The sequence below is a fragment of the Saimiri boliviensis genome, chromosome 11 (genome assembly GCF_048565385.1).
Source record: "Saimiri boliviensis isolate mSaiBol1 chromosome 11, mSaiBol1.pri, whole genome shotgun sequence".
NCBI classification, from domain to species: Eukaryota; Metazoa; Chordata; class Mammalia; order Primates; family Cebidae; genus Saimiri; species Saimiri boliviensis.
This window is the reverse complement of record NC_133459.1, coordinates 50,630,908-50,654,445: the sequence shown is the minus strand read 5'-3', so window position 1 is coordinate 50,654,445 and position 23,538 is coordinate 50,630,908. Positions and strand designations below refer to the sequence as shown.

Sequence of the window (23,538 nt, the reverse complement as noted above, 5' to 3'; positions counted from 1 at the left end):
GGCATACAGTAGGGGTATGAGAGACTTCGGTAAAGCTTTTCTTTTTAATGAAAAGTAGCCCCCCCCCCGAAGTCACTTTCTTTTTTCTTTTTTTTTGAGAGGAGTCTCACTCTGTCGCCCAGGCTACAGTGTAGTGGCACAATCTCGGCTCACTGCAACCTCCACCTCCCAGGTTGAAGGGATTCTCCTGCCTCAGCCTCTAGAGTAGCTGGTATTACAGGAAAGCACCATCACACCTGGCTAATTTTTGTGTTTTTAGTAGAGACGGGGTTTCACCACATTGGCCAGGCTGGAAATCATTTTCTAACAAAGAGCAGTCTGTGAAGTCACGCTGCAGACAAGACAAGCAAGCTGGGGGCTTGCACAGGTGAATGCCAGCAGAAACTAGGGACTAGACATGTTCAAGATGGAGACTCCATCTTCCCTTCTCTGCCAGCCATGTGTACAGTAAGGAGCAGGTAAGATGGTGCCTGCCAAGGGGAAAGTTTGTTTGCATAGTAAGATTAGGGTGGGGCAACCAGTCTTCCCTGCATGTTATGCAAACTTCATATCTGATGGAACCAATCTGTGAGCCCTAAGTAAATCAGACACCGCCTCCTCATGCTGGAGTATAAAATCCAGGGCATCCACCACATGCCAGTCTTTTCCCTTGGAAGACCCCTCTCTCTCAATAGAGAGCTGTTTTTCTCTTTTCTTCTGTCCATTAATCCTCTGCTCCTGAACTCCTCCTGTGTGTGAGTGTCCTACATTTTTCCGGCATGAGATGATATACCCTGGACAACACAGTTGCTTCATCAAGACCTCTTAAGTGTTCTCAACTCTGGCAAAATAAACTTTCTAAATTAGCTGAGACCTGTCTAAGATACTCGGGGTTCACATCCTTAAATAATGTTTTTGTGGCCGGGCGCGGTGGCTCAAGCCTGTAATCCCAGCACTTTGGGAGGCCGAGGCGGGTGGATCACGAGGTCGAGAGATCGAGACCATCCCGGTCAACATAGTGAAACCCCATCTCTACTAAAAATACAAAAAATTAGCTGGGCATGGTGGCATGTGCCTGTAATCCCAGCTACTCGGGAGGCTGAGGCAGGAGACTTGCCTGAACCCAGGAGGAGGCGGAGGTTGTGGTGAGCCGAGATCGCGCCATTGCACTCCAGCCTGGGTAACAAGAGCGAAACTCTGTCTCAAAAAATAAAAAAATAAAATAATAATAATAATAATAATGTTTTTGTTTTATTTATTTATTTATTTTTGAGACAGTCTTAATGGCCCCATCTCAGCTCACTGCAACCTCCGCCTCCCAGGTTCAAGCTATTCTCTTGCCTCAGCTTCCTGAGTAGTTGGGATTACAGGCGCCCACCACCATGCCCAGCTAATTTTTGTATTTTTAGTAGACACAGAGTTTCGCCATGTTGGTCAGGCTGGTCTCAAACTCCTGACCTCAGGTGATTCGCCCACCTTTGGCCTCCCAAAGTGCTGCGATTACAGGCGTGAGTCACCTCACCCCGCTAAATAATATTAAGACTTGGAAAAAAAAACAACAACATGACTTCTAGTCAGGAAAAAGTCAAGGATTCCTGCTCTACAACAATTAATACTTCAGTTTTCTGCTGGAAATTATTCCCTCTACATAATAGCTTATCTAGAATAAGTGGACAAAAATACAAAATAAAATAAGGAATTAAATTTACATTTCTGGGCTGAGTGCAGTGGCTCACACCTGTAATTCCAACACTTCGGAAGGCCGAGGCGGGCCTTCAATGTGGATCACCAGGTGGAACACGAGGTCAGGAGTTCAGGAGTTCAAGACTAGACTGGTCAATATGGTGAAACCCTGTCTCTACTTAAAAAAATAGAAAAATTAGCTGGGCATGGTGGCTGGTGCCTGTAATCCCAGTTACTTGGGAGGCTGAGGTAGGAGAATTGCTTGAATCAGGATCTGGGAGGCAGAGGTTGCAGTGAGTGGAGATCCTGCCACTGCACTCCAGCCTGGGCTACAGAGTGAGACTCCAGCTCAAGAAAAAAAAAAAAAAAAAAAAAAAAATTTACATTTCTGATTCCCCATCCCCATGTCAGGCCTCCATGTGCAAGAAAGTCTGAAGTCCTGCCTGCCTCAGCTGACCACCACCCCTCAAACCCCATCCCCCCACCCTCTTATCGCAACCCCCACCCCACCCCCACCACCGACCCCCACCCCTACTCCCATCCCCACCCCCACCCCCGACCCTGCTTTCGCCATTATCCCTGATCGCCCAGGAGCTTCCCCCGAACTAAAGCTTCCCCTCACCCCACCCTGCCATCTTAACTACTCTTACCCCACCCGCCATTGTAACTGAACTTATGGTAATACATACTCCTTGCCCCTACCCCTACCAGTGTAACTGATCTTACTCTGTTATATCCCTGCCCCCTCCCAAAAAGATATGCCCCAACCTATAAAACCAACTCCTATCCCACCAACCTTCACTAATGCCCTTTTCGGCCTTAGCCCATCTGCACCCAAGTAAATAAACAGCCATGTTGCTCACACAAAGCCTGTTGGGGGAGGTCTCTCCATTCAAAGGGCGTGTTTTTAACACCCCAAATTAGCTTTAATTGTTTATCTCTTGGATGAGCTAAAATATTGCTCAAATCCATGTTTTTTCTGAAATTACCTTTCTATATTCAACTAACTCAACTAACTAAAAGGGAGGAGCCAGCACTGGTAAGGAAATTAACATTGTGACCATTGTGACATAAAATAAGTGACTTTTAAATACCCTTTTCCTCTGAATTTAAGTCAAATCTTTTTGAAAAAATCATACTCCTGATTTAACAAGAAAAAATGTTTAAATGAAGCAAGTAACATATATGCATCAGCATTATCTTTTATAGATCTAATTTGTTTCTCAAGTTCAGTCTCTAAGAGAAACAAAAACATTGATTTTCTTACCTTTTTCCCCTTAGACATGTGATAAGGAACAGACTTCTCGGTGCTTACTCATGATGCTTGCTGCACCATCAGCCAGTCCTACTGATTCAGTATGCTCTGTTTGATCCTAAAGGAAAAACACATTACTCATTATATATTTGCTGAAAAAATAAGCCCTAATTTTCTTCATATAAATCCATCACAGCCAGACAAATAAAAGCAATGGGGCTTAAACAGTAAATACAATTATCCTTAGGATTCAAAGACCTGGCTTGCATGCAAGGCAGCACCAGACACATTTTACTGTCTGAGAAGACCAAAAGTTAAATGTTTCAAGAAGAGTTAAGAGTCTACACGTTTATTTTCAATGGATAACGCAAAGTAAAACATCAAGAGCAGGCAATTTCTATCTAATGACTTTAATTATATTAATTCATAAGAATCCAAACCAAATAAAACTAATGTTTCACAAGAATGTCCTTTTTTCTGTACACACAGAATTCTTAAGTTGAGTTTCACAAATTTTCTGTTGTTATTTTTATTGTCAAACTTTTTTTCTCCAAATGGAGTCTATTGATTCCAGTCCTCCAACTGCTTAGAAGCAATGATCTATTAACCCAATATTAACCTTTACTATCAAGGGTGTATGCAAAAGACAAAGCCTCTTTAAATATTACTTCCTTCTTGTCAAAATATGACAACATCCATTAAGTTATGGTAGCCCAACTATAACTGCTTAGAGACAATGTAAAATTCTCTAAGGGCCTAATTTAGCCTTGAATAAGAAGGCTGGTGGAAGCTAATCAGAATAAAACTAAGACTGTGAATATTATATATCAGTATAAAATATCTAACATATAATCTTAGTATTTTCAGAACACACAATTATCTTAGAGATAATTTAATAAACACCCTTTGCTAATGCCCTTTTCGGCCTTGGCCCACCCCGACCCAGGTGAATAAACAACCATGTTGCTCATACAAAGCCTGTTTGGGGTGGGGGGGGGGTATCTCTTCATTCAAAGCTCACATTTTCAACAAGAGGAATGAAAGTATAAAAATATAAACCAAGGTCCAGTGTTACAGCTCTTTTACAATTTGTCTATCCAGTTTTTGCCAGAAAGCCCCTTAAAAACATATATATATATGGCCGGGCGTGGTGGCTCACGCCTGTAATCCCAGCACTTTGGGAGGCCAAGGTGGGTGGATCACGAGGTCAAGAGATCGAGACCATCCTGGTCAACATGGTGAAACCCCGTCTCTACTAAAAATACAAAAAATTAGCTGGGCATGATGGCGCGTGCCTGTAATCCCAGCTACTCAGGAGGCTGAGGTAGGAGAATTGCCTGAACCCAGGAGGCGGAGGTTGCAGTGAGCTGAGATTGCACCATTGCACTCCAGCCTGGGTAACAAGAGCGAAATTCCGTCTCAAAAAAAAAAAAAAAAAAAATACACACACACACACACACACACACACACATACATACACAAACACGCACACCCCCACCCCCAAGGTCAAAGTGAGAATGAATAACTACCCATCAAATTCCTAGCTAATTAATTTTTTTTTTTTGGGGGGAGATGCTGTTTTCCTCTTGTTGCCCAGGCTGGAGTGCAATGACGCCATCTCAGCTCACCACAATCTCCACCTCCTGGTTCAAGCAATTCTCCTGCCTCGGCATACTGAGTAGCTGGGATTACAGGCATGGGCCCCCACACCTGGCTAATTTTGTATTTTTAGTGGAGATGGGGTTTCTCCATGTTGGTCAGGCTTATCTCAAACTCCCAACCTCAGGTAATCTGTCCACCTCGGCCTCCCAGAGTGCTGGGATTACAGGCATGAGACACCGCACCCGGCCTAAAGATTTTTTTACACAAAGAAAATTAACTCTATAGCTTCAAGGTCAAATCATATAGTTTTTCAATATGTGAGGCAAGTCCAACAATATAACAGGTAATTTTATGTATCAACTTGACTGACGCATGGGGTACTCAAACACTATTTCTGGGTATATCTGGATAAGATGACCATTTGAATGTGTGGACTAAATAAAACAGAATGCCCTCCCCAATGTGACCAGACATGATCCAATCCATGAAGGGCATGAAAAAAATAAGGCTGAGGAAGAGGGAATTCTCTCTGTCTGATTGGTTGAGCTGGGATATCAGTCTTCTGCCCTCAGCATGGGACTTACACCATTGGCCCTCTAGTCTCAGAATGACACTGTCAGCTTTCCTGGGTCTCCAGCTTGCAGAGAGCAGCCTGTGAAACTTCTCAGGCTCCATAAATGCGTGAGGCAATTCCTCATAATAAATTTACACACACACACAAACACACACACACACACACACACACACACACACACAAGCACACACACCCCTCTATAGACTATTGGTTCTGTTTCTTTGCAGAACCCTGACTAATACAAATAATATTATAGGTTTTTCTACTGGAATTACATTCCAGTCTCAGCTGGCAAAGTCTTAACTCTGGCTAAATCCAACCATCCACCTACTACATACATTCCCCTAAGTAGCTGATATCTGGCTGGAGGAAAATTACACAAGACCACTAGTGGCTAGTCTCAACTTTACATTTATAATTTTATTTTTATTTTATTTTAGATGGAGTCTCACTCAGTCACCCAGGCTAGAGTGCAGTGGCACAATCTTGGCTCACTGCAACCTCTACCTCCCAGGTCCAAGAGGTTCTCCTGCCTCAGCCTCCTGAGCAGCTGGGATTACAGGCATGTGCCACCAGGCCCAGCTAACTTTTGTATTTTTATTAGAGACTGGTTTCACCATGTTGCCCAGGTTGGTCTCAAATTCCTGACCTCAGGTGATCTGCCTGCCTCAGCTTCCCAAAGTGCTGGGGTTACAGGTGTGAGCCACTGCACCCGGCCACATTTACAACTTTATATTACCTTTTCCTCAATCTACTTTCAACCTGCCCCTCATCGCCTTCTGATATGCCTGGTATCCTTCAAGTCAAAGTATTCGCTATTCAATTCTTCCAGAAAATAAATCTCTAGACCTCTGCAGGATGAAGGGGAAAGTTACTTGGCTACATAGGATTCAACAGAACACATGCAAAACTAATCATTCCTTGTATCATATTCCAGCCAATCTATTTTCAGTATCACACCTCACCTAAGCCCTTAGAGATCCTTGGAGTCTCTACATTACAAATCTCTCTAAGGTTCTGTAGGGCTTCTCAACATATCTCCCTCTGCAGGCAAGCAGCTTATTTTGTCTTCAGTTTGAAGACCTTCATTTTCCCTCTTTTCATTTACTGAAATCTTTTTTTTTTTTTTTTTTTTTTTTTTTTTTTTTTTTTTTGAGACAGAGTTTCGCTCTTGTTACCCAGGCTGGAGTGCAATGGCACGATCTCGGCTCACTGCAAACTCTGCCTCCTGGGTTCAGGCAATTCTCCTGCCTCAGCCTCCTGAGTAGCTGGGATTACAGGCATGCGCCACGATGCCCAGCTAATTTTTTGTATTTTTAGTTGAGACGGGGTTTCACCAAGTTGACCAGGATGGTCTCGATCTCTTGACCTCGCGGATCCACCCACCTCGGCCTCCCAAAGTGCTGGGATTACAGGCTTGAGCCACCGCGCCTGGCTTACTGAAATCTTTAATTCACTGTTATCTCCTCTTCTGTTGTTACTTCTTACCATTTTATGAGGGTTTCAAGAAGAAAAGAAAATAAATGGTGTGTGTGGAGAAGGGTCAATCCATCCTGTTTAATTATAAGTCTCCATACTTACCTTTGAGAAGTGACATATAATAAAGTAAAATTACTGCATTCATTCATTCTTTTTTTTTTTTTTGAGACGGAGTTTCGCTCTTGTTACCCAGGCTGGAGTGCAATGGCACGATCTCGGCTCACCGCAACCTCCGCCTCCTGGTCTCAGGCAATTCTCCTGCCTCAGCCTCCTAAGTAGCTGGGATTACAGGCATGCGCCACCACGCCCAGCTAGTTTTATTGTATTTTTAGTAGAGACGGGGTTTCACCATGTTGACCAGGATGGTCTCGATCTTTCGACCTCGTGATCCACCCGCCTCGGCCTCCCAAAGTGCTGGGATTACAGGCTTGAGCCACAGCGTCCGGCTGCATTCATTTTTAAAAGTAAACTTAAAAGTTGCTAATGCCCTACAAAATAAATTAAGAAATAGTTCAGAAAAAATAAAGAGAGGGAAAGGGAGATGGAGAGAGAAACAGAAAGCAATAGATAGTGAAAAGGAGAATTCTATCATCTCCCATGGAGAACATGCTTCTTAGGTAAAGAGACAAATAATACAGTACCTTTTCCCCAGAATAAGCAATTTACAGTAATTACTTCTTCATCACCTTTTGACACTGAATCATTTTTTGGAAGGAACAAAAGAAGTTTAGTAAATGGATAGATGGACAGGTATACAACATAAAACAAGAGTATAAGATGTCTTAAATACAATTGAAGATACGCAAGAGGAAAACAAGGAATTTCACAGAACTCCTCCAATATTCCATTCAAATATTACCTTCCAATGTGAAATTAATAATTAATCACACAGTTCTCCGTGTTCCTATATGTTTATATTTCACATTATTTATAACTTCTCTCTTTACAAAATGACTGTAATAAACTGTAAGTTCACCCAAGATGGGAGACACTTTTTATTTATCCTTTTATTCCAAGGCCCCAGCATAATTCTTTTCACACAGTAGTATTCAAAGTAAGTGGAATGATTTAATTATTTAATTAGGTATAGCATATAACACACTACCACAGCAAGGATTCCAAAGAAGTTCCTAATTTCATCACCCTCATCCCATTTCTACAACTCCCTTAGCTTAGGCCCTCATCAGTTCTCACCTAGAATGGTTCAACATAGTTACCAAACTAGTGATATTGCCTTCATTTATCTATAAAATATATTCTTCATAATCTTTTTTTTTTTTTTTTTTTTTTTTTTTTTTTTTTTTTGAGACAGAGTTTCGCTCTTGTTACCCAGGCTGGAGTGCAATGGCACGATCTCGGCTCACCACAACCTCCGCCTCCTAGGTTCAAGCAATTCTCCCGCCTCAGCCTCCCGAGTAGCTGGGATTACAGGCACGTGCCACCATGCCCAGCTAATTTTTGTATTTTTAGTAGAGACAGGGTTTCACCATGTTCACCAGGATGGTCTCGATCTCTTGACCTCGTGATCCACCCGCCTCGGCCTCCCAAAGTGCTGGGATTACAGGCGTGAGCCACCGCGCCCGGCTTATTCTTCATAATCTTACTGAAATAGCTTTCTAAAATCATAAATCTGGCCAGGCATAGTGACTCACACCTATAATCCCAGAACTTTGGGAGGCCAAGGCGGGTGGATCACCTGAGGTCAGGAGTTCAAAACTAGCCTAGCCAACATGGTAAAACCCCGTCTTTACTAAAAATAAAAAAATTAGCTGGGCATGGTGGCACACACCTGTGTTCCCAGCTACTAGGGAGGTTGAGGCAGGAGAATCGCTGGAACTCAGGAAGTGGAGGTTGCAGTGAGCCAAGATTGCACCACTGCACTCAAGCCTGGACGACAGAGTGAGACTCCATCTTAAAAAAAATTAGCCAGGAGTAGTAGCGCGTGCCTGTAGTCCCAGCTACTTGGGAGGCTAAGACCAGAGGATGGCTTGAGCCTGGGTGGTGGAGGCTGCAGTGAGCTGTGATCATGCCACTGCACTCCAGCCTGGGCAACAGAGTCAGACAGACCCTGTGTCAAAAAAAATAAATAAATAAAAATAAATTTTTTACTCTGAAATATAGAAACTGAAAAACAAAGGGAATGGAAAAGATAAGGATTTTTAAAGATTGTCTCCCTGGGATGTATAACGAAAGACAAAAATTTTAACTGCAATACAAAGTAACGTCAAAGAACAATCACGTAAAATTAAGAAACAAAGATTTTATTTTTTTATATAAACCTGTAAGAAAAGGCGACAGCTATAAAGATGATGTTTAAAATATAAAATGCAAGAAATTCACAGGAATCTCTGATATGAACATGTTTACAACAGCAGAATTATTTACGAGGGTGAAAATTTCCAAAATCCTGGCCATACATTTTAAAAAAGAAAAGAGGTTGTATTAGAAAATATTCTCAGTTAAAGATGTTTCCTATCTTGGCTGTGGTCAATACTGTTCTCTACAAACAAGTTCAGTATCTGACTAGTAATCAAACTTTTAAATTTTATTTCTTAGAGATGCGGTCTTGCAATGTTGACAAGGCTAGACTCAAACTCCTGGTTTCAAGTGATCCTCCAGCCTCAGCCTCCTGAGGTTGAGAGTAGGTAGCCCAGTAACAAAACTTTCTTTTTTTCTTTTTGAAACAGAGTCTTGCTCTGTCACCAGGCTGGAGTATAGTGGCAAAATCTCGGCTTACTGCAACCTCTGCCTCCCGGGTTCAAGCAATTCTCCTGCCTCAGCCTCCTGAGTAGCTGGGACTACAGGCGTGTGCCACCACGCCCAGCTAATTTTTGTATTTTAGTAGAGACGGGGTTTCACCACGTTGGCCAGGTTGGTCTCAATCTCTTGACCTCGTGATCCGCTCACCTCGGCCTCCCAAAGGGCTGGGATTACAGGCGGGAGCCACAGAGTCTGGCCCAAAACTTCTTAACATTTCTGCCAGGAAATCTGACAAAGTGTTCAAACTCAACAGGTACAAAATCACATTCAATCTTCCAAGTTCTCTCTTTTGGTTCCCAATCTTAGTCTAAGCAGCGTTCTCAGGTACGTACAGCAGACTTTATTTTTTTAAATGGTTGCTACCATATCTCTCATCCTACATAATCTTCTTAATGTGATTGTGACATAGCACCCGTGACTCAGGTGTCACAGTCACATTAAGAAGATAGTGTGGGATGGGAGATTTTAACTGAGTAGTGAAATCTATGTCTCCTTCCTCTAAACCCGGGCAGACATTCACAATTACCTCACCTAATGGAACATAACAAAGGGGAAACGATGTAATTTCCAAGGCCAGGTTACAAAAGGTAATAGAGTTCTGCCTGGTCCTTTTGGGACTCTCACTCTTGGAACCCAGTTACCATGCCAGAGAAACCACATGAAGAGCCCACATTTCAGTGATCTGGTCCATGAATCTCTACAGATGTGAATGAGCAAATCCTAAAGATGACTCTAGCCCAGTCATTGCCTGACTACAATTGTATGAAAACCATGAGAGAACCACCTGGCCAGGGGCAGTGGCTCAGCCTGTAACCCCAGCGCTTTGGGAGGCCGAGGCGGGCAGAACACCTGAGATAGGAAATTTGAGAACGAGGCGGGTGGATCACGAGGTCAAGAGATCGAGACCATCCTGGCCAACATGGTGAAACCCCGTGTCTACTAAAAATACAAAAAATTAGCTGGGCATGGTGGCACGTGCCTATAATCCCAGCTACTCAGGAGGCTGAGGCAGGAGAATTGCCTGAACCCAGGAGGCGGAGGTTGTGGTGAGCCGAGATCGCGCTATTGCACTCCAGCCTGGGTAACAAGAGCGAAACTCCATCTCAAAAAAAAAAAAAAAAACCTCAATAGGGACAGGGCAAAAAAAAAAAAAAAGAAAACCCACTGATGGTAGTCACTCAAAACACGCTTTGGGTCTTTTACAGTACAGTTTACGACATAACTAATGTTATTCAAGCAAAAAGCCAGATGAGAGAGGGGTCTTATTCCTTCTACAGTAGCTTATCAAAGCTGTCCCCCAACCCACAAACACTACTAATAAGAGTTCCAGTAAACGCATTTTTTATCACATTAATGTTCCAGTGCCATTTTAGTACTCATATATCGGCATCCCAGGAAATTACCAAGCAGCCAGCTCCTTAATGAGTATACTGTGCATTATCATCCACTTGTCTCATGAACTCAGAAACTTAAGTACCATTCTAGATACTATCCTCTCCTTCTCCCAACTCTACATTCAATCTAACATTAAGTCTTGTCAATCTTACCTCTTAAATCTTTCAAATCCATCCACTTCTCTCCATTTCCACTGCCATATTCCAATAACGCCTCCATCTTTCTGTTGCTCAGATTTTTGCAAGAATTCTAATTAGTCTCCCTGCCTGCTGTTTTGTACCCATCTATTCTCCACACAAATATGAAACCCAAATCTGACTGTATCATTTCCATACTTAACACCATAGAATGTCATCCTATTGCCCTTAGGATAAAGTCCACACCTCCATAACGTAGCCGACTTGTTCTGTTCTGTTTGATTTGGTTTCTGCTTATTTGTCTAGTATGACATCTTACTCTCTGTTCTCAAATTATTACTCTATGCAGTAGTCATATTGATCAACATGAATGCTCAATTCTCAATCTTGCCTATCTCTATTTCCCAAAACACACCTTTATACCAATACATGCTACAACATGAATGGACCTCGAAAACATTATGCTAAGTGAAGGAAGCCAGTCACAAACAACCACATACTGTATGGCTCTATTAATATGAAATGTCCAGAATAGGCACATCCAAAGAGACAGAGAATAGATTAGTGTTGTCAGGGGCTGGGGAGAGGAGGAAATGGCGTATGACTGCTAATGGGTAGGGAATTTCTACCGTGATGAAAATGTTCTGAAATTATAAATGGTGATGGTTACACAACTCTGAATATACTGAAAACCACTGAATGTATGCTTTAAAAGTGAATTTTATGATATATGGATATCTTAAAAAACAATTAAAAAAAAAAAGTCGGCCGGGTGCGGTGGCTCAAGCCTGTAATCCCAGCACTTTGGGAGGCCAAGGCGGGTGGATCACAAGGTCAAGAGATCGAGACCATCCTGGTCAACATGGTGAAACCCCGTCTCTACTAAAAATACAAAACATTAGCTGGGCATGGTGGCACGTGCCTGTAATCCCAGCTACTCAGGAGGCTGAGGCAGGAGAATTGCCTGAACCCAGGAGGTGGAGGTTGCGGTGAGCCGAGATCGCGCCATTGCACTCCAGCCTGGGTAACAAGAGCGAAACTCCGTCTCAAAAAAAAAAAAAAAAAAAAAAGTCTTTATCCATATTATTATTGAGGCCTCGAACACTCTCCAAACTTAGCCCCTGCCATTGTCAGTTGATTCTTACCTGTCCTCCTTATCCTGTCCAAGACACCACTTCTTCCATTAAGTCCTTATGACCTAGGTCTGAGATAGGCGGCCCTTCATTCTTGTGTATATTTTACCCCTTATCAGAGTGCTTATCAACTAATCCATGATTTTTTAAAAACTGTCTGTCTCTGTCTTCTGCACAAAGAAAAAAAACACTGACTCTGACTTCCAGGCTATTAATGTTTCTCAGGATAGAGACTGCTTTTTTGTCATTGTATCCCTGGTGTATGATACCACGTATAATACAGAGTATGTGCCCACTACTTGTGAATCAAATTAAAATAACTAAAGGATTTATTTTGAAAGAACCCTCCACCTAGGAAATGGTCCCATACAAAGGATCCCAAGAGTTGTACTAGGACCAGTAAAATTTCAACGTACTTACTATTTCAAAGTTTATTAATGCCAACATATACTAAAGAACAATTCAGACTTAAACCATGTTTTCTCAAGGTTTTGTGCTCTCTATTCACAATCACAACTTTTCAGAAAGTTCCTATTAGTTCAATGATTTACCTTTAAAGAAAGAAAAAGTACTATTCAAGAGTATAACTACAGCAATGGAATATCTGGCAAAACTGAGTCTGGAATTTTAAATCAATCATTAGCAATATATAATATACCTGGATTGATAATTTAATCCAAATGAACACCTTTTATGAAGAGTCAGTGGAGTTTGGTGGAAGGAACACTGGTGCAAAACTCTGGCAGATCCAGGTTTGAATTAATGTTCTACTATTTATTTATTTTACTTTTATTTTTTTAATAGAGATGGGTTTTTGCTATGTTGCCCAGGCTGGGCTGGAACTGCTTGGGATCAAGCAATCTTCCTGCCAAAGTGCTGGGATTACAGGCATGAACCACCACACTAGCCTATGCTGTATTATTTAATAGTTGCTGCTACTTGGAGCAATATAATCTCTCTTAATCTCAGTTTCTTTATACTTTATATGAAAACTATACTTTGCAAGATATTTTTAAGGATGATGAAGGTGTTTATATAAAGTGCCTTGCACAGACCTGATATGTAAGTGCTCAATAAATGATAGCTATTATTCATCAAAAAGCAATTTGTGTGAAAGAATTAGAAAGGCAAAGATGCTATTTGAACCATGAAACCAACCAGTGGACTAGTTTGTTTATACAATTAATAATCCACTAGGACCATTGGTCTTAAGTGATCAACTCAAGTCTGAACAATGAAACAGAAAAATAGGAACAAAAAGTAACCTGATGTTCAACTTTCTGAAGAGACTAAGTAAATTTGATCCTAAAAAGACACCCTTTGAATATGAACACCCTTACTCACAGTGGCAGAAAAGAAGAAATGAAATAAGCTCTGAAAAGAGCTTTATTCCTGCAGATCAAGAGCAAAATACATTAAGAGAATAGAACCTGACATTGTTGCTTCCCCACATTCACACAGGGCTTCAGTTTCCAGGATATCAATCTGGCATCCTTCACAAACATCAAATTCCCAGTCAACAGCCATAAAGAACAGGTGATTGTTTTCATCTAGTATACACTAAACAAAAAGCAGAGTAGTTTAACAAATATTGAAAAATGTGATAACGGATGTATCAAATATACATAGTCACTAAAATCTCTAGAACAGCAACTGATTTGCAATTGGGACTAAAAGGAAGAGCATGTTTAATTCTCATGTCTAGAGTAATCAGACTCATGGTTACATAAATTTATATATACATGACACAGGGACAGAAACTACTAAGATATACAACATCCCTGTGATGGTTAATTTTACATGTTAACTTGACTGGGACAAGGAATGCCTAGACATTTGATTAAATATTATTTCTGGGTGTGTCTGGGAGAATGATTCCAGAAGAGATTAGCATTTGAACGGAACTGAGTAAACCGGATTGCCCTCCCCATGATATAAATACATACCTACATACATACATGTAATACCCTCTGTGTGTATACACACATATATAATGAGATTATATGAAACAGACTCACAAAATTATGGAGGCTAAGACATCTCATGATTTGCTGCCTGCAAGCTAGAAACCTCCATCTCTGGATCGTGTGTGGTGGCTCACACCTGTAATCCCAACACTTTGGGAGGCCAGGGAAGGCAGATCACCTGCGGTCAGGAGTTCAAGAAGAGCCTAGCCAATATGGCAAAATCCCGTCTCTGCTAAAATTACAAAAATTAGCCAGTTATGGTGGCAGGCACCTGTAGTTCCAGCTACTTGGGAGGCTAAGGCATGAAAATCGCTTGAACTCGGGAGGTGGAGGTTGCAGTGACCCAAGATGGCACCACTGCACACCAGCCTGAGTGACACATCAAGACTGTCTGAAAAAAAAAAGAAAAGGGAAGAAAAGAAAAATGTCTATCTCCTGGTTCTGTTTCTCTACAGAACCTAGAGTAGTATATAGATTGTTTGTCCATGACTGAAACATGAATTAATACCATATTAGCCCAAGTCTGTATCTCCAATTTTGAGACAGTAGACGTCTCTTGGATTATCTTTGCCAACAAAATTATAGAATTGTCTACCACCACCCCATACACACACATGCACTTTCATCACAAAATAAAATGCCATGTTCATAGAAAACCTACCCACCTAACCAGTTTATTAAGCCTGGTGTGAACTCCTGACCTAAGCTGAATGAATTACAGACCCTTCTATGCTGTGCCTGAGAGATACTGCTACAATAGCTGCCTTTGGATTCTGTGAGATATTGTCATTTCCTTATAACTCTTCTTTTTTTCCTAACTTGACTCCAGTGGATTGCCTTAACCTGCAACAAAGAATCTTAACAAATATATCCCAATAGTATGATATAAATTGAGGCAAACAGCATCAAAATCATAGTTCCAACTTAAATAGGACACCTATACTTTCAAAGAACAGATACTAAACTCAGATATTCTATGATCCACAAGTAGATAATAAACAAGAGATAAATTCATGGAGAGAGGGATGGGTCTTATGTTTCAGACCATTCTAGGTGGTAGACTAACAGGGAGATACAATTTGTATACCATAAATTATGTGAACTAAAAGTAATAACAAGACTATACATAGACTACCAGTTTCTAGTTCAGCACTTAAGAAGGTTGGAAGTCACTATTCTGTCCTAACGAGAAACTTAAAAAACTGAAATATCAACAACTCTTCTTAGATACATAAAAGAAGTGAGGTAGCGAGGCATAGTGGTCCACACATGTAACTTAGTGCTTTAGGAGGCTAGGGTAGGAAGACTGCTTGGGGCCAGGAGTTTGAGAATAGCCTGGACAACATAGCAAGACCCAGTCTCTATTTTTTTTTCTTTTTTTTTTTGTGTTTATCATTCACATGGTTTTTTAAAAAATAATAGTTTTACTACCTGTGTATCAATTTCTTTTTCTTTTCTTTTTTTTTTTTTTTTGAGACAGAGTTTTGCTCTTGTCACCCAGGCTGGAGTGCAGTGGCCAATCTCAGCTCACTGCAACCTCTGCCTTCCAGGTTCAAGTGATTCTTCTGCCTCAGCCTCCCGAGTAGCTGGGATTACAGGCACACAACATGCTCAGCTAATTTCTGTATTTTTGGTAGAGATGGGATTTCATCATGTTGGCCAGGCTCTCAAACTCCTGACCTCAGGGGATCCCCGTCTCGGCCTCCCAAAGTGCTAGAATTACAGGCCATGAGCCATCATGCCCAGCCCATATGCATCAATTTCTTTTTTTTTTTTTTTTTTTTTTTTTGAGAAAAAGAATAAAGAAGAGGAAGAAAGAGAAAGAGGAAGAGGGAGAGAGAATGGGGGTATTGCTTTGCTGCCCGGGCTAGAATGCAGTCTAAATATGGGTATGCCTATAATTGTCCTTAGTAATGGAGACATGAAAGAAAATGAGGGAAGAGAGTAACAAACAAGGAGCCAACCAACATTTCGTTTAAACTTCTAAGTTGATATGATGTGGTACTGATAAGAATGTATATTTTGTGTAAAGTGGAGAATTCTATAAATGTTAATTACGTTTACTTGTTCCAGATCTGAGTTCAAGTCCTGGATATCGTTGTTAATTTTCTGTCTCATTGATCTGTCTAATATTAATGTTGAAGTCTCACACTATTATTGTGTGGGAGTCTAAGTCTCTTTATAAGTCTTGTATGTCTGGGTATTCCTGTATTGGGTGCGTGTATATTTAGGACCTTTAGCTCTTCTTGTTGTTGCATTGATTCTTTTATCATTATATAATGTCCTTCTTTGCTTCTTTTGATCTTTGTTGCTTTAAATACTATTTTATCAGAGGCAAAAATTGTAACTTCTGCTTTTTATTTATTTATTTTTGCTCTCTGGTTGGTTGGTAAGTCTCTCTCCATCCTTTGTTTTGAGTCTTTGTGTATCCTTGAATGTGAGATGGGTCTGGATGCAGCATACAGTTTTAGTTTTTTGTCCAAATTGCCTGTCTTTGAATTGAGGAATTTAGTCAATTTAAATTTAGAATTAATAATGATATATGTGAGTTTAATACGTCATTTAATATTAGCTGGCTATTTTGCCCATTAGTTGATGTAAATTCTTCATTGTATTGATGTTCTTTACTTTTTGGTATTTTTTAGAAAGGCTGATACTGTTTGTTCCTTCCTATGTGTAGTGGTTCTTTCAGAAGCTCTTGTAAAGCAGGCCTGGTGATGATGAATTCTCTGAGTGCTTGCTTGTTCGCAAAAAACTTTATTTTACCTTCACTTATGAAGCTTAGTTTGGCTGGATGTGAAATTCTTGGTTGAAAGTTCTTTTCTTTAAGAATGTTGAATATTGGTCCCCACTCTCTTCTGGCTTGCAGGGTTTCTGCTGAGAGATCTGCTGTGAGTCTAATAGGCTTCCCTTTGTGGGTAACCTGACCTTTCTCTCTGGCTGCCCTTAGTATTTTCTCCTTCATTTCAACCCTGGTGAATCTGACGATTATGTGCCTTGGAGTTGCTCTTCTTGAGGAATATCTTTGTGGTGTTCTCTGTATTACCTGGAGTTGAATATTATCCTGCCTTACTAAGTTGGGAAAATTTTCCTGAATAATATTCTGAAGCATATTTTCCAGCTTGGATTCATTCTCTTCGTCACATTCAGGTACACCTATCAAGCGTAGATTAGGTCTTTTCACATAGTCCCATATTTCTTGGAGACTTTGCTCGTTCCTTTTTATCCTTTTTTCTCTAATCTTGTCGTCTTGTTTTATTTCATTGAGTTGGTCTTCGACCTCTGATATCCTTTCTTCTGCTTGATCAATTCGGCTGTTAAAACTTGTGCATACTTCACGTAGTTCTCGTATTGTGTTTTTCAGTTCCATCAATTCACTTATTTTCCTCTCTAAATTTTGTATTCTTGTTGACATTTCGTCAAACATTTTTTCAAAGTTCTTAGTTTCTTTAGATTGTGTTAGAACAAGTTCTTTTAATTCACAGAAGTTTCTTATTATCCACGTTTTGAAGCCTGCTTCTGTAATTGGAACACACTTGTTCTCCATCAAGCCTTGTTTCGTTGCTGATGAGGAACTGGGATCCCCTGCTGAGGGAGAGGCGTTCTGATCTTGGGTATTCTCAGCCTTTTTTGGCTGTTTTCTTCCCTTCGTTGTAGATTTATCCATCTGTGGTCTTTATAATTACCATCTTTGTACTTGGGTTTCTGAGTGGACGTCCAACTTATTGATTCTCAGCGCCGAAATCTGAGCAACCCACTGCGCCGACTAAATCAGTGGCGTTAAGATTGATGGTGCTTTTCTGACTCTGCACCAAGAACCGACGCTCCGAGGCGCCGGCAAAACCGCCTCGCCGGTCACAAGAGTCGCGCTGGCGACCCGTGGGGCTCCTCCGCTGGGAATCTCCTGGTGCGTGAGCAACAAGAATTCATGTGAAGGTGTGGCGTCCTCTCGTTCTTTGCGTTTTCAGTGGGAGCTACAATCCCGAGCTGCTAGTGATCAGCCATCTTGGATCTCTCTCCAGTCTCTATTTTTAAAAATGTTTTCAATTAGCCAGGCATGGTGGTGCACACCTGTAGACCTAGCTACTCAGGAGACTGAGGGAGAAGGATCGCTTCAGTCCAGGAGTTCAAGAGTATAATAGTGAGTTATCACTGCGCTCCAGCCTCGGCAACAGAGTAAGACCCCATCTCTTTAATAATAATAATAATAAGGCCAGGTGTGGTGGCTTACCCTTGTAGTCCCAACACTTTGGGAGGCCAAGGTGGTCAGACTGCTTGGGCTTAGGAGTTCAAGACCAGCCTGGGCCACTCTGTGAAACCCAATCACTACAAAAATTAGCTGGGTGCAGTAGTGTGCCTATAGTCCCAGCTATTTGGGGACTGAGGTGGAAAGACTGCTTGAACCCAGATCATGCCACTGCACTCCAGCCCGAACAACAGAATGAGATTCTGTCTTCCAAAAACCAAAAAGTCACAGCACAAACCACTGACCCAAATTTGAAAAGACAAACAGGTGAATACAAAAAGTCACAAATTACCTGAGCAGAAACTCACAAGCAGAAACCTCTGTGAGAACCAGAGGTCGGGCAGAAAATCTTAAACTATAATTGACAAATTGCTAGAGGCTTAGTGTGGACAACTCTGAGAATTAAAAACTTCAAGGGGACTCCCACACTTTTGTGGGAAGCTTGACCTAGATCTCACAGGATCAAGGGGGAAATCACCTCATTCTTTCAGCAGGCAGAGGAGAAAAGGAACCACGTTGAAATAAGCCGGAACAGTCTATTGTTTTTTTTTTTTTCTTTTTTTTTAGAGACTGGGTCTTGCTATGTTGCCCAGGCTGGAGTGCAGTGGCAAGATCTCAGCTCACTGCAACCTTCACCTCCTAGGTTCAAGTGATCCTCCCACCTCAGCCTCTTGAGTAGCTAGGATTACAGGTACATGCCACCGCACCCAGCTAATTTATATATTTTTAGTAGAGACGAGGTTTTGCCATTTTGGCCAGGCTGGTCTCGGAAGCCTGACCTCAAGTGATCTGCCCACCTCCGCCTCCCAAAATGCTGGGATTACAGGCATGTGCCATCTCAGCCTAAGAGCATTCTATTCTTAATACAGTCTACCCTCAGCAGAAACTATTTGACCAAAGCCTAACCTGTTGGGGCTATTATCAGAGCCTAACTGACCTGGGGAAAGGAAACACTCAACTCCAGTCCATTCTTGATATCCTGTCCCCTCTAAACAGGGGAGAAAAATCAAGAAGCACTTGTGAAGCTCACAGTCCAGGGGCAGAGGTTTGCTAAAAGACTGAGACCTAGGCTGGGCACAGTGGCTCATACCTGTAATCTCAGCACTTTGGGAGGCCAAGGCAGGCGGATCACAAGGTCAGGAGTTCAAAACCAGCCTGGTCAACATAGCGAAATCTCTACTAAAAAGAAAACATAAAAAAAATTAGCCAGGCATGGTGGCGCATACCTGTAACCCAGCTACTTGAGAGGCAGGAGAATGGCTTGAACCCAGGAGGGAGAGGTTGCAGTGAGCAGAGATCACACCACTGCACTCCAGCCTGGGAGTGAGACTCCGTCTCAAAACAAAAAAGACTGAGGTGTAACTGTGTAACTACAGAATGCTCCCCTTCCCCCAACTGCTTATCACATTACTAAAGAACTATTTTCAGCAGTTCCTCTTACCCAACATATTATGTCTAGCTATCAAGAAAAGATTACAAGGTATAAGGTTAAAAGAAAAAAAAAAGTTTGAGGAGATAGAGCAAACATCAAACTAGACTCAGATACAGCAAAGATGCTGGAATTACCAGACCAGGAATTTAAAACAACTATAATTAATATGCTAAGTGCTATAATGGGTAAAGTAGACAGAATGCAAGAACAGATGGGCAATGAAAATACAGAAAAATTCTAAGAAAGAACCAAAAAGAAATGCTAGAGATCAAAAACAATATAACAGAAATGAAGAATGCCTTTGATAGGCTTGTTTAGGAGAGAGGACATGACTGAGGAAAGAACGTCTAAGTTTGAGAATATCTCAATAAAAACCTCCAAACCTGAAAAGCAAAGAGAAAAAAAAAATAATTAAAACAGAAAACTCAAGAACTGTGAAACAACTACAAAGGATGTAACATGTGTAAGAAGAATACCAGAAGGAAAAAAAAGAGATAAAAAAGAAATATTTGTAACTAAAATGACTGAAAATGTCCCCCAAATCAATGTCATGTACCAATCCCCAGTTTCAGAAAGCTCAGAGAACACTAAGCATGATAAATGCCAGGTAAAAAAAATAATAACCTATACGTATATTTAAACTACAGAAAATCAAAGATTAAAAAAATATTGAAAGAAGTCGAATATTTAAAAAATAAAAAAATAAAAACACTATGGTCGGGTGCGGTGGCTCACGTCTGTAATCCCAGTACTTTGGGAGGCCAAGGTGGGTGGATCACTTGAGGTCAGTAGTTCAAGACCAGCATGGCCAACATGATAAAACCCAATCTCTATTAAAAACACAAAAAATTAGCTGGGTGGTGCAGGCCTGTAATCCCAGTTACTTGGGAGGCTAATGCAGGAGGATCATTTGAGCATGGGAGGTAGAGGTTGCGGTGAGTTGAGACTGGGTCACTGCACTCCAATCTGGGAGAGAGAGTGAGACCCTGTCTCAAAAACGACAAAACAAAACAAAAAAACCATTATACCTACAGAGGAATAAGGTTAAGATTTACAACTGATTTATCCTAAGAGACCTAAACAAGAAGAAAGAGGAGTGAAGAACCCATATAAGCCAGGAATAAAGAAGGAAAAAGAAAGACCAACCTAAAAATCTGTACCCCTATAAAATCATCCTTCAAAAGTGGAGATCATATCAGTAATCACTTTGGGCTGGGTGCGGTGGCTCACACCTATAATCCCAACACTTTGGGAGGTCAAGGTGAGCAGATCACCTGAGGTCAGGAGTTAAGAGACCAGCCTCACCAACATGGATAAACCCTGTCTCTATTAAAAATATAAAATTAGCTGGGCGTGGTGGTGCATGCCTGTAATTCCACCTCCGCAGGAGGCTGAGGCAGGAGAATCGCTTGAACCCGGGAGGCAGAGGTTGTGATGGGCCAAGATTGTGCCATTGCACTCCAGCCTGGGCAACAAGAGCGAAACTCTGACTCAACAACAAAAAAAGACATAACAATCCTCAGCACGTATAAGCCTAACAATAGAGGGTCAAAATATATGAAGCAAAAACTGACAAAACTGCAGGGAGAAACAGATAAATAACAGTCTCCACTGTTATAGCCCTACTAGACACCCCTGTGTCAGAAATGAACAGATCCAGCAGGCAGAAAATCAGTTGAACTCAAAACACCATAAATAAAATGGACATTTATAGACTACTTCATCCAACAACAGTAAGACACACATATTTCTTAAGCTCACATGAGACATTCACCAAGACAGACCACATTCTGGGCCATAAAATACATCTTAACAAATTTGAAACAAGTTTAAAAGAAATAACAGAAATCATACAGTGTCTGCTCTCAGAACACAATGGAATCAAACTGGATATCCATAACAGAAAACCAGAAAATCTCAAAACACTTGGAGGTTAAAAAACATACTTCTAAATAATACATGGGTCAAAAAGAAAACTCAAAAGAAACTTGAAAATATTTTGAACTAAATAAAAGTGTAAAGACAACAAAATTTGTAAAATACAGCAAACGCAGCACTTAGAGAGAAATTCATAGCATTAAATCCGAGTATTCAAAAAGATCTAAAATCGATTACCTCAGCATCTACCTTAGGAAATAAGAAAAATAAGAGCACTGTAAGTACAAATTAAGTGAAGAAATAATAAAAATCAGAGTTGAAATCAGAAGAAAATCAATGGAGAAAAATCAGTGAAAAAGCTGGTTACGTGAAAAGCCAGGCTAACTAGAAAAAGAGAGGACACAAATACTAATGTCAGAAATGAAAGCGGGGACACCACTACAGATCCCATGGGCATTAAAAAGATAAAAAATACTATTTATAACTCTACGGCCACAAATTTGATAACTACATGAAATGGACCAAATCCTTAAAAGACACAATCTGCCAAAGCTTACACAAGAATATAAACAGATATTATGAATAAGACTATATTAAAGAAATTTAATCACTAGTTAATAACCTTTCAAAACAGAAAGCACCAGGCCCAGATGAGTTCACTGACGAATTCTGCCAAAAATTTAAAGAAATTATACCAAGTCTCTACAATAATCTCTTTTAGAAGAGAGAAGTAGAGGAAATACTTCCTAACTCATTCTGAGGCCAGCATTACCCTAATACCAAAACCAGACAAAGATATTACAAGAAAAGAAAACTAAAGACCAATATTTCTCATGAACATCAATGCAAAAATCCTCAGTAAAATATTAGCAAATTAAACCCAACAATGGGCCAGGTACGATGGCTTATGCCTGTAACCCAGCATTCTGGGAGGCCAAGGAGGCAAGCAGATCACCTGAGTTTGAGACCAGCGTAACCAACAGAGTGAAACCCCATCTCTACTAAAAACACAAAAATTAGTCAGGTGTGCTGGCACATGTCTGTAATCCCAGCTACTAAGGGCCTGGGCAACACAGTGAAACTGTGTCTCCAAAAAAACCTGAAAATGTGTAAGAAGAATTATAGACCACAACCAAAAAAGATTTATCTCAGGTATACAGGCTGGTTCAACAACTGAAAATCAGGCTAGGTGTGGTCGCTCAAGCCTGTAATCCCAGCATCGTGGAAGGCCAAGGTGGGCAGATCACTTGAGGCCAGGAATTCAAGACCAGCCTGGCTAACAAAGCAAAACCCTGCCTCTACTCAAAACACAAAAAAGTAGGGCATGGTGGCATATGCCTGTAATCCCAGCTACTCGGGAGGCTGAGGCACAAGAATCACTTGAACCTAAGGGGCAGAGGTTGCAGTGAGCCAAGATTGTGCCACTGCACTCGAGCCTGGGCAACAGAGCTCAACTCTGTCTCGAAAGAAAGAAAAGAAAGAGAAAGAAGGAAAGAAGGAGACAGAGAGAGATGGATCGATGGAAGGAAGGAAGGAAAGAAGGAAGAAAGGAAGGAAGGAATGAACTTTTTAAAAAATTTGAAAATAAATGTAATCCATCATATTTAACAGGCTAAGCAAGAAAAATCACATTATCATATCAACAGATGCAGAATAAACTAATGGCAAATTCCAACCAATTCATTAACAAAAACTCTCAGTATAGTAGGAATAGAGGGGGATTTCCTCAATTTGACTAAAAATACCTATAAAAAACCTATAGCTGGCCAGCCGTGGTGGCTCACACCTACAATCCCAGCACTTTGGGAGTCCAAGGGGGGTGGATCACCTGAGGTCAGGAGTTCAAGACCAGCCTGACCAACATGGTGAAACCTTGTCTCTATTAAAAATAAAAAAATTAAGCCGGGCGCAGTGGCTCACGCCTGTAACCCCAGCACTTTGGGAGGCCAAGGCGGGTGGATCACAAGGTCAAGAGATCAAGACCATCTTGGTCAACACGGTGAAACCCCGTCTCTACT

General features: G+C 41.1%; 1 protein-coding gene and 1 pseudogene across 4 annotated transcripts in view; one reads left to right on the top strand and one right to left on the bottom strand.

The window, feature by feature from the left end:
* ZFYVE9 (zinc finger FYVE-type containing 9) overlaps positions 1 to 23,538 on the bottom strand; it is a 227,987-nt gene that overhangs the window by 138,033 nt on the left and 66,416 nt on the right. For all 4 annotated transcript variants that reach the window (XR_012512411.1, XR_012512412.1, XM_039473682.2 and 1 more), the window contains exon 2: positions 2,930 to 3,035. The gene's annotated coding sequence lies outside the window, so the exon portion shown is untranslated. The remainder of the gene's footprint in view (positions 1 to 2,929; positions 3,036 to 23,538) is intronic.
* LOC120366207 (U7 small nuclear RNA) lies at positions 3,984 to 4,037 on the top strand (annotated as a pseudogene).